At 42.7% G+C, this 18,008-nt stretch overlaps 1 protein-coding gene across 2 annotated transcripts in view; it reads left to right on the top strand.

Moving 5' to 3' along the window:
• The first annotated feature begins 1,201 nt into the window (after positions 1–1,201).
• ASB7 (ankyrin repeat and SOCS box containing 7) overlaps positions 1,202–18,008 on the top strand; it is a 63,509-nt gene continuing 46,702 nt past the window's right edge. The window contains exons 1-2 of one of the 2 annotated variants that reach the window (XM_075858255.1): positions 1,202–1,931; positions 6,156–6,200. The gene's annotated coding sequence lies outside the window, so the exon portion shown is untranslated. The remainder of the gene's footprint in view (positions 1,932–6,155; positions 6,201–18,008) is intronic. The other variant, XM_075858254.1, reaches the window with a different exon arrangement.

An 18,008-nucleotide genomic window follows, 5' to 3' on the forward strand; every position in this document is an offset into this window, starting at 1 on the left:
GCCCCCCTAGCTACGCCCCTGCACACTGATGCAAAACGGCCATGAAAAACTGATAGTTGAGTATAGCCCATCTTTTGCTGTTTATTCGCCAGATTGTGGAATCTTCGCCAGCTACAGCACTTCCTGGCATAAATTATAGTGAATTCAATTGGTGGCCCCGCCATTTATGCTAAGCCCCACCCAGTTAAAAAAAGTGATGTGGATGGCATGAATCGGGAAAAAGTTGCAAATTATTGCACAAATATGACGTGCGCCATCATTTTCTGCTATTTAATGTCATAATACTGGCGTATAGCCGTTCTTAAATTCCTCCTATAGCGTTTTGGTGTGTGGCGTTTTTGTAGTATTTTTGGAGTGAGTGGAGTTATTTTTTTTCCAAAATGCAGCATGTCCTTGGTATGGCTTCTCTATAGAACTTCAAAAACATCATGAAAAATGCCTGTACAAAATGACACTAAACAAAAAACTCCATAAAAAATGCACGAAAAAAAAGCGTATGTGAAGGACGCCCTATAGTCCAGGGCATGAGCGTAACTTTAGCCGCTACGGCAGCTGCTATGTGGCCCAGAGGTTGGGGGAGGGTCACTCAGATGTAAAAACAGGTTGGTGCCTTTCAGCTATCTAGCACTACTATGTGGGTTCTCTGATATATGGCGATTTTATCCATACCTGCCATTATTGCTACTTATGCTTCTGTTTTAGTCTCATCTCACTAGGTGGTGCGGTCCATCTTGTTTTGCTCTGGGGCGCTATGAATTCAAGTTACGCCCCTGGTCCGGACCTGTAGTTTAAATTTTGCAGGCTTCAGAGCTGAAATCACCCAGTTCCCCAGTTCTGGGGTACAAAGAACTGCAACTGTAGCTGAAAAATGCACAATGCACCTTGTGAATGACATTTCATACTACAGCATAGTTATATATGTAATGTACAGTGTGGCATAATATGTTGGCGCCATATAAATGCTAACAACAACAATAATAATGTAATATCTATTTTTTTTTGGTATATAAGTTGTCAAACCCCAGTGTGCGTATCATTCGGTGTTTCTGGCTCTTAGTATACATATTACTGCTGTTTAATCCTATTATTGCATTGGCAGACGGTAGACTGTGGGCAAAGATTGTTCTAAACTACAGGACAGCGTTTTCAAACTATGCGCAAAGAAAGACGGGAAATGTAGTCGTTAACCTATTTGGCGCTACAGCGCGTGCGTACAAAGTAACTGCCGCTCGTAGCAGCTGGTCGCTGTTGCCTGGAAACCATTGGGGACTCTGAGGGGATCTGGGCGGGATTTTGGAGACTCCCTTAGCCAATCATCGTGAAATCCGGCAAGCGCCGCTTGACTTCCCTTTCTTTTAGCGCAGGCGCAGTTCTCCGCTTTTACAGCGTCCCAGGCTCAGTTTGCGGTGCTGTGTTCTGATTGGCTTTGGTGGAGGGGTTTTCTGTACCTTCTTCCCGTTAACGCGGAGGGTTATGGGGCAGGCCCCGGGAAGTACGGAGCGGTGTGAGGCGCTGGGCAGTGGTGTGTCCCAGGGGTGAGTGTGTTTCCGTTCAGTAAGTCCTTCCTGCACTCACCACTTCCCAGACAGGCCCTCACACCAGTACCCGATCCCTGCACCCACTACTCTGCAACAATGGCCAGCTGTGTCCCCTATACCCAGCACCTAGTGCCCAATACCTGCCATGCCCGTGTCTCTCAGCTGCCTTCTCGGACGTCCATCACTACAGGGTGGATATAGTGCTGTCATGTCTGCCTGTGCTGCTACACCTTTATAAATACTGTATCATCGCTGGGTCCATTGTATGTGCCCAACATCTGCAGACAATACCTCTGCTTTCTGCTCATATCGTCTCTACAACACACCATTATTATCTCTTGAATTCCTTTTCCTGCCAAATATCTGGGTTTCCCATCTCCTTGTCCATGAAAGGTGTGTAGTATTGTCAGCCTGGCACTTCTTACACACCAGGTTTCAGTGTTAGTACAAATGTCATTTCCTTTATTTCTATCATTTGAGCACCCCCTGTCCCTCACTGACGTAGGGGTGATCGCTGATATGTGTACCCCTGTCTTAGCTTTGTGTACATGTGGTGACGTATATTGAGTCTTATTTTTATACTGCATTTTCTTAAGTTGATCAATGGTTAATTAAATCACTCAGCTGTTTTAGGCCGGGTTCCCACAGTGCAGAATTGGATTCAGAAGAGCAGACCTATAAGGCATGTCTTTATATATTTCTTCTGTTTCGGTTCCATTCCCGGATTTGGCCTAAAAAAAATACATGCAAAATCTGCGCTGTGGGAACCCAGCCTAAAGGTCCTCTTAAACCGGCTCGTCACATGGAGCTATGGATGGGGACAAGCAGTTGTTACTCCGGTCGCTCGTCTTCATACATTATTATCATGTCGGCAGCGCGTCTCCCTGTTTACACATGTGCTGCCGACAACGTTAATATTTTACGTTTTTTAAAGCTATACGACCGGCGGATCAACGAGCGTTTGTTCGTTCATCTGATGATCGCTGCCCTGTCTACACAGGGCAATTATCGGCAACAAGCATTCTATGTATGATCGTTGGCCTGTGTAAAAGGGGCTTTAGGCTGGACTGTAGTTGAGACTGCTCCTAAGGCCCGGATTACACACATCGGTATGTGGCAGTTTTTTGCTCAGTTGCTTTTTAGCCAAAGCCAGAGCTGGATATAAAAGGAAGGACATGTATGAAGAAAAGACGGATGCATCTCCTTTCTTTTGAGTTCTCTCCTGTGTTTGGCTCAATAAACTGAGCCAAAAACGTAATCAAAGCTATGTGTGTGATCGTGGCCTTATAGTTAGATGGAAAGCCGTGCTACAGAAATAGGCCTTAACCAATGACTCTGATTTACGCTCCAGCTCTGCCAGCTGCAAGTTCTGCAGGAAGGATTTTGTGTGTTCCCATCTGCCTAGATGTTGGCGATGGTGCAATATAAGGCCTAATTTACACGAGCGTGTGCGTTTTCCGCACGCAAAAAACGCGGCGTTTTGCGTGCGCAAAATGCACTTAATAGCCCCGTGTGTCATCAGTGTATGATGCGCGGCTGCGAGATTTTCTCGCAGCCGCCATCATTTTGACACTCCGTTTGGATGTTTGTAAACAGAAAAGCACGTGGTGCTTTTCTGTTTACATTCAGAGTCTGACAGCTGATGCGCGAACCACGCAGTTCGCACGGAAGTGCTTCCGTGCGACCTGCGTGCTTTTCACGCACCCATTGACTTCAATGGGTGCGTGATGCGCGAAAAACGGGGAAATATAGAACATGTCATGAGTTTTACGCAGCGCACTCACGCTGCGCCAAACTCACGGACTGTCTGCGCGGCCCCATAGGGTAATATAGGTGCGTACGACACGCGTGAAAAGCACACGCGTATATTACGCATGTCTAAATGATGCCTAAAGCTGTGTATATCTATTAGTGGTATTCTGTACGGTAAGAAAATTGGTATAGGACATAGGTTGTCACTAGACTATATGCCATTCCTGTATAGGGTAGGGGTGCTATCAATATTAGTAAATGGAAACAGTATTTGGCCTTGTTTACTTGGCCATCCGTATCTGATGTTTGTATTCCCTTCCATGTATTTTTTTTCCTTTAAGAATAGGAATGGAGGCCAAAGGTAAACCTTTCTTTGGAGTTTTTCCTTTTTTCACCACGTGGTACTTAAAGAGAACCTTTCACCTCCCCATACATGTTCAGCATGTAATGGGCCGGGCTGCACAAACCCTGGGGCACTTTACTTTTTTTTTTCTAGCTCCCTCTGTTATTTAGATATCGTTGCCATTATATTTGGCGCCCGATATTTAAATAACCCCCTGAACTGTCAACGGGGCGTGTACTGGTAAGGGGGCGTGTTACTATTGCTGTGACACTGTCCAATCAGATATGGACAGTGTTACAGCAAGAGCGAGGATGAGAGAGGAGAGTGTGCGCGCGCTCTCACTCTTCAGCTTTCAAGATCAGTCTTTTCTCCCGAACTGGCAAGGGGGCCTGTCACTGCTGGAGACAGTGTAAGTGCTGGGGAATGGAGATTGCGCATGTGCGCTCTCCTCTCTTCAGCTCTTGCCAGAGATCCGTTTTGTACTGTCTGCCGAACTGGCAAGGGGGCGTCTCTGCTACGGACAGCGCAAGCCCTGAAGCGGCGAGCGCTCTCTCTCTCCAGCTCTTACACTGTCTGTAGCAGTGACAGGACCCCTTGCCAGTTCGGCAGAAGACTGATCTTGAAAGCTGAAGAGTGAGAGCGTACGCACACTCTCCTCTATCCTCGCTCTTGCTGTAACACTGTCCGTATCTGATTGGACAGTGTCACAGCCATAGTAACACGCCCCATTGACAGTTTAGGGGGTTATTTAAATATCGGGCGCCAAATATAACGCCACCGATATCTAAATAACAGAGGAGGGTAGGAAAAAAATGTAAAGTGCCCCAGAGTTTGTGCAGCCCTGACCATTACATGCTGCACTCAACTGTACATGTATGGGGAGGTGGAAGCTTCTCTTTAATGTTATGGGAATTACGGAGAAAAGCTGTGCAAGTGAATATGGACCTCAAATACAGCTACAGTATGTAAACGTGCCTGCTCGACAAGGATTACCATGTGTAATAACGAATCTATGTACTCCCTACAGGAGTGAGCAATACTTTGCTGAACTTGGGAGCCAGTGTGACCACTCCGGGAGTCAGTATGATTTTTTTTTTTTTGTGTGGCCATAAAACTCAGACATTAATAGAAAACATCCCAAAGAGGCACCATGAGCTGGTTTTCTAGGCACATGGCTACTGGGATTTTTACAACTTGCTCCACCAGCCTGCTTCTTAGTGCCCCTCTTTGGGCAGGGTTCCGACAGTGCAGATTTTTCATGTCGTTTTTAAGCAAAAACCAGGAACGGAAGCTAAGCACAAGAAATCTATAAAGGAAGGCCTTATAGGTCTGCTCTCCTTGATCCATTTCTGGTTTTGGCATACAAAATGCATGCAAAATCTGCACTGTGGGATCCCAGCTTTAGGGTATGTTTCCACACAGAGGATACGCTGCAGATTTTCTGCAACAGAGAATCGGCAGCGGAATCTAAAGAAAAACAAAACACTGCGTAAACGCAGTAAAAATCCTAAGAAAATAAATCTGTTGCGGAATTTCTGCTCCCCATTGAATTCTATGGGCCAAACACGCAGCATAAATTGACATGCGGAATTTAAAGTTTCACTGCAGAACACTTTCCGCACGTTTTTTCTGGGGGTTTTTTCCGCAGCGTAGGCATGAGGTTTTCTAACACAAACTTCTGTTGCGGAAATTCTGCAGCATTTACGCTACTTGGGAACCAGGGCCATAAAATGTATTATCAGCATTCTGAAACATTGGCACCTATTCCACATCTAACCATATACTGTGTATAAGGGATTTGATGCTATTAGTAGATAATTATCTTCAATTTGAGTGATGCCCACCCATACGTTCTCAGGCAAAAGAGTAGTAGTTAGAAGTCTTTCCTTTCTATTGAAGGTTTTAGGCTCTACTCTTGGCATTGGCTAAAGAAGAAAAACATACAAATATCTGCGGCTAACTGCTCTGAGTGAATCTGGCCTTTTGATGGTTTAGATCTTTGTTGTTGTGGTTGTATACCATATACTGTATTCAGCCATTTAATCTTCTATGGCTCTGTTCACGTGGTTGTCATGGGTTCCCTTTGTACAGGATCCATAATGGCTCCGTTTTGATCCATTTTTAAAACTGATCCTACTGGATCCCATTTCCTCATAATAGGGCTGTGAGGCTTCGGTTAATCAGTTTTTTTTTTTTTACTGGGCAGAATAGAGCTGCAGACTACACTATTCTACTGGTCAGGGGCAAAGTAACCATAACACCAGCTTAAACGCAAAGGGACACGTTTCTTCACATGTTATACCATCAAATAATGATGCTCTTATGTTCATGATGTTTTCTGCTTGTATTAAATGAGCTGGGTATATAGGTGTTTGGATGTATGTGTGTGTGTGTGTGTATATATATATATATTATACATAATTATACTTATATCTTACACTTTGGAAATTAGATGTTTTGATTTGGTTATTTAAAAGCTCCTTTATACTCATTATGTTCCTTATTTTTGCACTATATTATAGGTTTGCTGTTAGTGAGTTTGTGGAACTAAAAGGAAAGGACCAGAGGTAAGAAGATTTTTTACAACGTATTTTTTTAAAAAAATTTTGTTTATCATAAAAAGTTTACACCACGAAAATGATTTCCAAAATTTTCGGATCTTGTTGTACATTAAAGAGAACCTTTCACCTACCCATTAGTGTGCAGCATGTAATAGGCGGGGCTGTACAAACCCTGTCTCACTATAAAAATAAATTCCTATCTCTTGCCGTTATTTAGATATCAGTGCCATTGTATTTGGCGCCTGATATTTAAAGGGAATGTGTCGCTAGAAAATTTTTTTTTTTTAAGTTAAGCTGTTAGTATATAAATGATTACACATTGATCAAATTTTTTTCACAAGTCAGGAAATATTATAAATTAGATTCTAATTTATAACATATCCATGTGCTGGTCACTAGAGGGAGCAATTCCCAAAATTGCGGCATTGGCATGTGGTAAAGCAACCTCATTGCTTTATGCTGCAAAATTGGAGAAGACTCACTCGCTCTAGTGTGCTCAAACAATCCCCCGTCCTTTATCCTGTCTAGTGCCAGGAGAAAGCACGGGGTTGATTGTGCAAACCTCCTACACTGTGTGCCGCATGCGCCGTTCACACACAGACGGCGTACGCTATAGTGAATGGAACGGCTCCCGTTCGCATTCTCTATGGGGATGTATGTGCCGTATTCCATCTCTGTATGTGTCGTTAAAATGGCAGCCCCCATAGAGAAGTAAAAGAAAAAAGTACAACACAAAAACACAAATAAATAAAAATTCTTTTAATGACCTACTAAAAGCAATAACATATAAAAAATTTTTTTTACGTGACACCTTCCCTTTAGATAACTCTTTGAACTGTCAATGGGGCGTGTAATTTGCAAGGTGGTGTGTAACATCGCTGTGACACTGTCCAATCGGACTGTGTCACAGCAACAGCTGGAGAAGACAGCGTGTGCGTGCGCACGTGCAGTTCCGCCGCCACCACGGAACAGAAGAGTAGAAGAAGAAGAATGTGAATTCTTCTGTTCCATGGCGGTGGGAGTATCTTTGGCATTGGAACTGGGCGCATGCTCTCACTCACTCTTCAGCTCTCGGCAGACAAGGACAAGACTGTGTGATCTCTCGCGTGAGATCACACAGTCTTGTTTGGCTTGCCTGCCGAGAGCTAAAGAGTGAGAGCCTGCACGCGCATGCTCGCACAGCTCCGAGCTTCGCGTGCGCACACCCTCTCCTCCAGCTCCTGCTGTGACACTGTTCGTAGCTAATTGGACAGTGTCACAGCTATGTTACACGCCCCCTTGCCAATTACACGCCCCACTGACGGTTCAGGGGGTTATTTAAATCATATCTAAATGGAGGAAGATAGGAAAAAAATGTGAAGTGCCCCAGGGTTTGTACAGCCCTGCCCATTACATGCTGCACATTTATGGGCAGGTGAAAGGTATTCTTTAAAGAAGGACTACAGCAGGAAGCCACAAAGTCTCTTATCAACCCCCTCCATACACCCTTGTATTAAAGAAAATAAATTCCTAGTCCTCGTATAATCAATAATCCAGCTGCCCCCGTGCTCTCCTGGGCAGGGCTAGAGGTGCTAGTGGCACTTCTGACTATAGATACTAGCACCTGTACTCAGGGTGATCATGCTGAATCTGTGGTAATCCTTTGTCCTCCAGGGCCACATTTTCTGTTACTATGCAGCATACTTGAACATATTGTCCCGCTTAGCAAACCGCTAAGCTAGGAAATTATTCATTATGGATTCTGAAAAACTTCTTATGTATTTGGGTATTCTCATCTTAACAATCCCTTTTCAGTTTGAAGCCGACCTGGCAATCAGCTGATCGCCACAGGTCCGCCCTTCTGAATCCATTGTGTATCATCACTGTCCATATGTTTATGTTCTAGGTGCCAAGTAAATGAATGGCTGACTATTTTCTACATGGGCGGGCCGCTTTCTGTTAGGGCTTGTCCACACGTAACAGAATTGCTGCAGAAAATTTCGATAGCATTTCTGTTGAAAGTAGTAGATTTTCCAATGCAGAAAATGGTGCGTATTTTGTTGCGTTTTTCTCAATGCAGGGAGATGGTGACATCCCTGAAAAACGCAGCAATTCAGTCTACTTTCCGAAGCAGGAATTGACATGCTGCGGTCCAAATAATACACACCTCAGGTCATTTTCCGCTCTGAATATATACGCAGCATATGGATGAGATTTGTTAAATCTCACCTACTTTGCTGGTACTATATTCTGCTGCGTATTATATCGCTATGTGCAGCTACATACACACACTATAACATCACTGTAGTGTCCTGATAATAAATATACATCACTACCAGCCTGGACGTGATGTTTATTCAGAATCCTGAGACGTCTGTGAGATTTACAGCAAGGCAAACGTAATCTCGCGAGATTACGATGTAACCTGTCATTTCAAACGAGATTACGTTTGCCTTGCTGGAAATCTCACAGAAAAGATTCAGAAGTGTCAGGATTCTGAATAAACATCACGTCCTGGCTGGAGGTAATGTATATTCATTTTCAGGACACTGCAGTAATGTTAGTGTTTGTGTATGTAGCTGCACCTAGCGATATAACTATCGCTAGTGCCGTGTAAATGAATGGAGAGAAGTGTATGACGCTGATTGGTCAGAGTAATACACTCCTCTAGACCAAGTGGGCGTTGTACAAAGTAAAAACACGCCCACTTCGGCATTAAGAAACTCATTAGCATAAAGCTAAAAATCGCTCGTTTTTCTAAATAAAAAGCATTACTGTCACCTACATTATAGCGCAGATCTCCTTATATAGGAGACAGAGCACTTATAATGTGGTGACAGAGCCTCTTTAATAACTACAAAGAGAGACTCCTGTTATTACCCATTAACCCCTTCCCGACATTTGACGTACATGTACGTCATGGAAAGTACTGACTTCCCGCATCTTGCCGTACATGTACGTCAAACGTTTGGCACCGGCTCAGAAGCTGAGCCGGTCCCATCATCACCGGATCTCAGCTGTATCTTACAGCTGACATCCGACTGTAACGGCGGGGACCGAAATTAGCTTCGATCCCCGCCATTAACCCCTTAAGTGCAGCGCTCAAACGCGATCGCTGCACTTAAGGTGTTTGCAGCTCATCGGAACCCCAGTAATGAAATTGCCGGGGTTCCGGTGGCTGCAATGGCAACCGGAGGCCTAATACTGGCCTCCCGGTCTGCCTAGCACCGAAGCCGGTCAAGATCCGCCCGGCGGCGGAGCCTGATCGGCTTCCGTAGCTGCCGGCAAGATGGCGCCGGGTCAGGAGCTGATCCGGCGTCATCAGCGGTGGAAGTCAGCTGTACTGTACAGCTGACATCCACCTGTAACGGCAGGAACCGGAGCTAGCTCCGATCCCTGCCATTAACCCCTTCGATGCAGCAATCGAAAGCGATTGCTGCATCGTAGCGGTTACAAGCAGATCGCCAGCCCTGACAGGCAATCGGGACTGGCGACTGCTGTTATGGCAACAGGAGACACAATGGTCTCCTGCTCTGCCATTACGGAAGCCGATTTAGGCCCCGCCGGGAGGCGAAGCCTAAACGGCTTGCTGTCAGTGAATGACTGACAGATCTAATACATTGCACTACATAGGTAGTGCAATGTATTAGAAAAAAAAAAATCTGACCGTTGGACCTTCAAGTCCCCTAGTGGGACTTGAGAAAAAGTGTAAAAAAAGTATAAAAAAGTGTAAAAAAAGTGCAAAAAATAAAAGTTTGAAAACAATAAAAGTTTCAAGTAATCAAATAACACACAATCCCCCTTTTACTCTTATCAAGTCCTTTATTATTGAAAAAGAATAATAAACCATATGTATTTGGTATCGCCACGACCGTAACGACCGGAGGTATCAAAATATTATATTATTTATTGCACGCGGTGAACAGCGTAAAAAAAACCCGTAAAAAACGTTACCAGAGTTTCTGTTTTTTAGTCACTTTGCCCTACAAATATTACAATAAAAAGTGATCAAAAAGTCGCACGTATCCAAAAATGGTACCTATAAAAACTATAGCTCGTCCCGCAAAAAACAAGCCCTCATACAACTCCGTCGACAAAAAAATTAAAACGTTATGGTTCTCACAACTTGGCGACAGAAAAAATACATTCTTTTTACAAAAGTAATTTTATTGTGCAAAAAGTTGTAAAACATAAAAAAGTTCTATAAATTAGGTATCGCCGGAATCGTACTGACCCGCAGAATAAAGGTAACATGTAGTTTATAATGCGTGGTGAACTCTGTATAAAAAAAAACCAAAAAAAGCTGTGCCAGAATTGCGTTTTTTGGTTTACCTGGCATCCCAAAAAATAGGATAAAAGGTGATCAAAAAGTCACATGTACCCCAAAATGGTACCAATAATAACTACAGCTCGTCCCGCAACAAACCAGCCCTCATACCGCTACGTCTATGAAAAATAAAATTAGTTATGGCTCCAATAAGTCAGGAAATAAAAAAATATGCAGTTGTGCCCGAGGAGAACATTTCTTCTGTTTCAAGAGGCGATTTATCAAGGACCTAAAATTAGGGAACCAGGAAGGGAGGGCCCAATCATATCCGATGGAAGCGACGGTGCCCGTATTATACCAGGATAATACTTTCCCAGCAAAATTCCCCAAACTACAAAGGCGCGGAGTGTGGACCAAAAGGGGGATAAGAAATGACACCATTTATCAGTGCGACACCGGCCTGTGCAGAAAGGATTGCTTCACAGCGTAACACACATCTATGGATTATTTTTATTTTTTTATACCACCTGACTATGCCCCTTATATACTCCGCCCCGCTTACATGTACCCCCACATTATAAAACACCAGCAATACTCAAACAAATATAGTACCAAGCAAAATCCGCTCTCCAAAAGCCAAATGGTGCTCCCTCGGCCCTGAACCCTACAGCGTGCCCAAACAGCAGTTTCCTTCAACATATATGGCACCGTCATACCCGTGAGAACCCTTTTAACAATTTTTGTGGTGTGTGTCTCCAGCGTCATAAGCTGGGCATGACATATTTGCCACTGAATGGCATATCTAGGGAAAAATATAAATTTTTAATTTGCACCATCCGCAGCGCATTCATTTATGGAAAAGACCTGTGGGGTGAAAATGCTCACTACACCCCTTAATAAATGCCTTGAGGGGTGCAGTTCCATAATGGGGTCACTTATCAGGGGTTTCTTTTTATTATTTCACATCTGAGCCTCTGCAGTTGTGAACCAATACTTTGTAAATCGCCAAATTAGGCCTCCACTCCGCATGGTACTCTTCACTTCTGAGCCCTGTCATATGTCCAGACAAAAGATTAGGGCCACATGTAGGGTGTTTCTAAAACCGGGAAACACCGCATAATAATTAGAGAGCTGTCTTGTTATGGTGGCACAAGCCGGGCACCACATATTGGCATATCTATGGAAAAAAATCCCATTTTCACTCTGCAACATTGAGCGCACACTAATTTCTACAAAACACCTGCAGGGTTAAAATGCTTACTACACCCCTTGGTAAATGCATTGAGGGGTGTAGTTTACAAAATGGGGTCACTTCTGGGGGGTTTCCACTGTTTTGGGCCCACAGGTGCCCAGAAACCAATCCAGCAACATCTGCACTCCAAATGGCGGTCCTTCCCTTCTGAGCCCTGCCGTTTGCCCAAACAGCAGTTTATGACCACATATGGGGTATTGCCGTACTCGGGAGAAATAGCTTTACAAATGTTGGGTTCTTTTTTTCCTTTATTTGTTGAGAAAATGAAAAAATTTGCGCTAAAGCTACGTCTTATTGAAGAAAAAGGACTGTTTTTATTTTCACTGCCTAATTCTAATAAATTCTATGAAACATCTGTGGGGTCAAAATGCTCACTACACCCCTAGATGCATTCTTCAAGAGGTGTAGTTTCCTAAATGGAGTCCCTTTTTGGGCGTTTTCATTGTTTTGTCCCCTCAGGGGCTTTGCAAATGTGACCTGGCCTCCGCAAATCATTCCTGCTAAATGTGATCTCAAAAAGTCAAATAGTGCTCTTTCCCTTCTAAGCCCTGCCGTGTGTCCAAACAGCCGTTTATTACCACATGTGGGGTATTGTTTTACTCGGGAGAAATTGCTTTACAAATTTTGTGGTGCTTTTTCTCCTTTAGTCCTTCTGGAAATGAGAAAAAATTAGCTAAACCTACATTTTCTTTGAAAAAATGTAGATTATTATTTTCAGGGCCTACTTCCAATAATTTCTGCAAAAAAACTGTGGTGTCAAATCGCTCACTATACCCCTAGATAATTTCCTCAATGGGTGTTGTTTCCAAAATGGGGTCACTTGTGGGGGGTTTCCACTGTTTTGTCCCCTCAGGGGCTTTGTAAATGTAACATGGCCTCCGCAAACCATTCCTGCTAAATTTGAGTTCCAAAAGCCAAATGGCGCTCTTTCCCTTCTCAGCCTCGCCGTGTGTCCAAACAGCCGTTTATTACCACATGTGGGGTACTGTTTTACTCGGGAGAAATTTCTTTACAAATTTTATGGTGATTTTTCTCCTTTAGTCCTTGTGGAAATGAAAAAAAATTAGCTAAACCTACATTTTATTTGAAAAAATGTAGATTTTCATTTTCACAGCCTACTTGCAAAAATTTCTGCAAAAAACCTGTGGGGTCAAAATGCTCACTATACCCCTAGATAATTTCCTCAAGGGGTATAGTTTCCAAAATGGGGTCACTTGTTTGGGGTTTTCACTGTTTTGTCCCCTCAGGGGCTTTGTAAATGTGACATGGCCTCCGCAAACCATTCCTGCTAAATGTGAACTCCAAAAGCCAAATGGCGCTCTTTCCCTTCTCAGCCACGCCGTGTCTCCAAACAACCGTTTATTACCACATGTGAGGTATTGTTTTACTCGGGAGAAATTGCTTTACAAATTTTGCGGTGCTTTTTCTCCTTTAGTCCTTGTGGAAATGAGAAAAAAAATCGCTAAACCTACATTTTCTTTGAAGAAATGTTGATTTTAATTTTCACGGCCTACTTCCAATAATTTCTGTAAAAAACCTGTGCGGTGAAAATGCTCACTACACCCCTAGATAATTTCCTTGAGGTGTCTAGTTTCCCAGATGGGGTCACTTTTGGGGGATTTTGACTGTTTTGGCACCGCAAGAGCCCTTCAAACCTGACATGGTGCCTAAAATATATTCTAACAAAAATAAGGCCCCAAAATCCACTAGGTGCTCCTTTGCTTCTGAGGCCGGTGTTTCAGTCCAGTAGCACGCTACGGCCACATGTGGGATATTTCCTAAAACTGCAAAAACTGGGCAACAAATATTGAGTTGCATTTCTCTGGTAAAACCTTCTGTGTTATAAAAAAAATTGTATTAAAAATGTATTTCTGCAGAAAAATATGAAATTTGTAAATTTCACCTCTACTTTGCTTTAATTCCTGTGAAATGTTTAAAGGGTTAAGACATTTTCTAAATGCTGTTTTGAATACTTTGAGGGGTGAAGTTTTTAAAATGGGGTGACTTTTTTGGGGTTTCTAATATATAAGGCCCTCAAAACCACTTCACAACTGAACTGGCCCCTGTAAAAATAGCCTTTTGAAATTTTCTTGAAAATGTGAGAAATTGCTGCTAAAGTTCTAAGCCTTGTGAGGTCATAGAAAAATAAAAGGATGTTCAAAAAACGATGCCAATCTAAAGTAGACATATGGGGGATGTTAATTAGCAACAATTTTGTGTATTATAACTGCCTGTCTTACAAGCAGATACATTTAAATTGAGAAAAATGCTAATTTTTGCAATTTTTCGCTAAATTTTGGTGTTTTTCACAATTAAATACTGAACATATCGAGCAAATTTTGCCAGTAACATAAAGTCCAATGTGTCACGAGAAAACAATCTCAGAATCGCTTGGATAGGTGAAAGCATTCCGGAGTTATTACCACATAAAGTGACACATGTCAGATTTGAAAAATGAGGCTCTGTCAGGAAGGTCAAAAGTGGCTAAAGAGGGAAGGGGTTAAAGAGAACATCAGCTTGTTTGTTTTTTTTTTGTTTGTTTTTTTAAACAAATTTTTTCATTGATATTTCAACAAAATCTATTATAATATAAGTGTTTACATATTGAACAAGTCCTGAACAGCATGACATCCAAAAAATATACATCTGTTCAAATGACAAATAAAAGTACAGAACTACATGCAAGAAGGCAAAAAGGCTAAGGAAAGAAAGGAAAATTAAGCTGTTGTAGGTACTTGATCTCTACAGTCAACAAAACGATGTATCCATGGGTTCCAAATATTAGAAAAGAAAACCTATCTATTACTCCTGAGGTGAAATAGACGTTCATAACCACAATGGTTAGATACTCTCCCTATCACCTCATTACAAGATGGAGACGTGGAGGATTTCCAAGCTTTGGCAATCAGAAGTTTAGTGGTAAGAAACACATGGCTCACCAGACATCTAAAGTTAGTGGGGAGATCTTCTATTCCCAAAGATAGCAGAGCCAAAGCTAGATCTTTAGTTACAGCAATACCCAAAAGTGATGAGAGGAGTTCAAACACATCATCCCACATTGTCAATATAAGAGGGCATTTTCAAAAAATATGGTAAAGCTGACGTGTGGGGATAAATTCTAGCTAACTAGGGAAGGTGTATAGTACAATCTCATCAGCAATTTATGGTACACTTCCAATAGATTCATGCATAAAGAGGACTTCATAGTCCACTTAATTGCCGCAGTCCATTTCTCAATGGTAAAAATCCTGTCTAGATCTCGCTCCCAACTTAGAAAATGGGCCCGCTTAACAATCTCCACGTCTCGGTTGAGGCAGTCATATACACACTTAGTAAAGTTTAAAGAGGCTCTGTCACCAGATTATAAATGCCCTATCCCCTACATAATCTGATCGGTGCTGTAATCTAGATAAGTGTTTTTTATTTTAAAAAACAATAATTTTTGAGCAATTTTAGATTTATGCTAATTCGTTTCTTAATAGACAACTGGGCGTGTTTTTACTTTTTACCAACTGGGCGTTGTATAGAGGAGTGTATGACGCTGATCAGCAAAGCGTAATCCTGTGAGATTACGCAGTAAATGACAGGTTACAGCGAGATTACGCTTTGCTCTGCTGTAACTACCATACAAACAGTAACGAAGTGCAGAGATTGTGAATAGACATCCCATGGAATGTCTATTCACTGTCTAAACACTTCAGTATCGTTAATGTGTAAGTATAAGATAGCACATAAGGATCTAAAAGGATCCCTATGCGCTGCCTAAATGAATGGAGAGGAGTGCAGGACGCTGATTGGTCAGCGCCATACACTCCTCTGTACAACGCCCACTTGGTCTAAAGTAAAAACACGCCCACTTGGGCATTAAGTAACTCATTAGCATAAATCTAAAATCGCTCATAACGTGGTGAAAACAGATCGTTTTATTAAATAAAAAGCACTGCTGTCACCTACATTATAGCGCCAATCTACTTCTATAGGAGATACGGCACTTATAATGTGGTGAGAGAGCCTATTTAAGTTTACGCCGTAAAGACATGAGATCTTCGTGAATGGATGAGGATTTAGTCTGTTGCAATTGTACTTCTAGAGTTCGGATCTGAGCCATCAGGGAGGTGAAGGTAGCTAATTTCAGTTTTTTGTAGGGAGCTCCCTGCTGGATTAGAATACCTCTTAGGCCCCATGCACGCGACAGCAAAAAACCTCCGTTTTTGCGGACCGCAATTGCGGTCCGCAAAAATGGAGCCATTCACTTTCATTGAACACTGACACCTTTCCGTAGCACTACGGAAGGGTGTCAGTGCCGTGGAAATGTTCCGGGAATTATGGAACATGTCCGTTCTTTCGCATTTTTCGGGCCGTGCTCCCATACTTTGTATGGGAGCACGGCCCGAAAATGCGGCTGTCAGTCAGCGGTCGGCCGTGCCCGCAATCGCGGGCCGTGATTGCGGGCACGGTCGTGTGCATGGGGCCTTAACTGCCTTGTGAGCATTCCATAATGAGTAAGGATTAATATCAGATGAATTATTAAGGTGGAAATATTCCTGAAGTTGAGACGTAAAGTTATCTCTGTAACTAGGGAGTTTGAGAAGAAAGTTCTTAATTCGCCAGGAAGTAATAGGACGGGAAGAGTGCAACAAGGCTATTTGTAAGAAAATGGGAGCGTGGTCGGACCAGGTTGTATCACCAATCTCTGACGACCTAACATTTTGTACGGTATTCCTATCCACCAAGAACAGATCTATTCTGGAAAAGGTCTGATGTCTCGGTGAATAGAAGGTATACTCCCTAGAGGAGGAGTTTAAACATCTGAATGTATCATACAATTCTGCATTGTGTAGCCAATGCGATAGTGTAGAAGAAGATGTCCTGTCTCTGTATGTAGTGTCCCACTGAACATCAGGAATAACGTTCAAGTCCCCATATAGTATAAGCTGCCCTTTAGCTATCTTACAAATCCTTCTTAAAAAAAAAAGAATCTGAGAAGAATTAGGGGCATAAATGTTAGACAAAAAAACATGAGATCATGTGAGAGCCGTGAATCAGGACAATAAACTCTGTACATGGATTTATGAATCTAGTCACTTCTGTTATAGCATGTTGTCGAATAGGAAAAAAAGGAAGGGTTAGTCAGAAACTAAATCATAAAAAACAATAATAACATTATGTGAACCAACATAACTTCACCAATAGAATTGGCTAATTATTACCAAAGAAGCGGGGGTTAGAAAGTCTACCTGAAGACCCCTGTGACCTCAACTGAAGAGGTATGTACTGAGCGTCAACGGTGGGTAGGACTTGACTGCCAATCCAGCAAGATCGTGTCGGAGAAGACTTGCTATTCCTAGAAGAGGAGACCAATGGTGAAATGTTCCAGCCCGCAATCAAAGCCTCTCCTTCGTCCACTGTAGCAACGACATGTAGGGATCTGTTCCTGTGGATAAGCAATGTGGTCGGAAAGCCCCATTTGTAGGCTATACTATTTATCCGCAGAACCGTGGTAAGAGGTATAAACCTCCTTCTTTCTTGAAGTGTCATTTGGGACAAGTCCGCATAAAGATAAATTTTTTCATATGGAGCAGGTAAGGTATGAGACCGTGTAGACTCCGACATGAGAGACTCCTTTAGTTTGAAAAAAATGGATGCATGCAATTATATCCTGAGGAATTTCAGGTGGAAGCGGTTTAGGGAGCCTGTGGGCTCTGTCAATTGTTGAGAAGATGGTAAAACGGTCTTAATAAGGTGTTGGAGATAGGAAGTCAAAGCAGCTGCTTGAACTGATTCAGGAATGCCTCTGAATTTCGCATTATTCCTCCTATTTCGATCCTCCAGGTCTGCGAGTTTCGACTTAAGAGTTTCAACCTCCCCATCCAGGGTGTGATGTGCGTCCACCATATAATTGTGAGCTGTTGTGGCTAGGGATGTCACGATACCAGAATTTGGACTTCGATACCGATACTTCGTTTAGTATTGCGATTTCGATACCAAAACGATATTTTGCCAACAGTAATAAATTAAAAAAAAATTCTTCCATTTTGTGATGAGGCACGTGGTGTGATGATGAATTTAATCTCCACGTGCCTGACATTAATAGTAATTAACCCCATCATGTTTCTCAGTCACAATGGGTTAATGTGTGAGGTACATAATGGGGTTAATTACTATTAATGTGAGACACATGGAGGTTAATATATGGTATGGCCCTCGAATTTCCTGTGGCGCGATCCAGGGGCATCCCCCCCCCCCCCCTTCTCATTTTCTTCTGAATGCTGCAGGCAGCTATGATCGCAGCATTCAGGGGAATAGCGACGGAGAT

This window comes from Rhinoderma darwinii, chromosome 3, assembly GCF_050947455.1.
Source record: "Rhinoderma darwinii isolate aRhiDar2 chromosome 3, aRhiDar2.hap1, whole genome shotgun sequence".
NCBI lineage: Eukaryota > Metazoa > Chordata > Amphibia > Anura > Rhinodermatidae > Rhinoderma > Rhinoderma darwinii.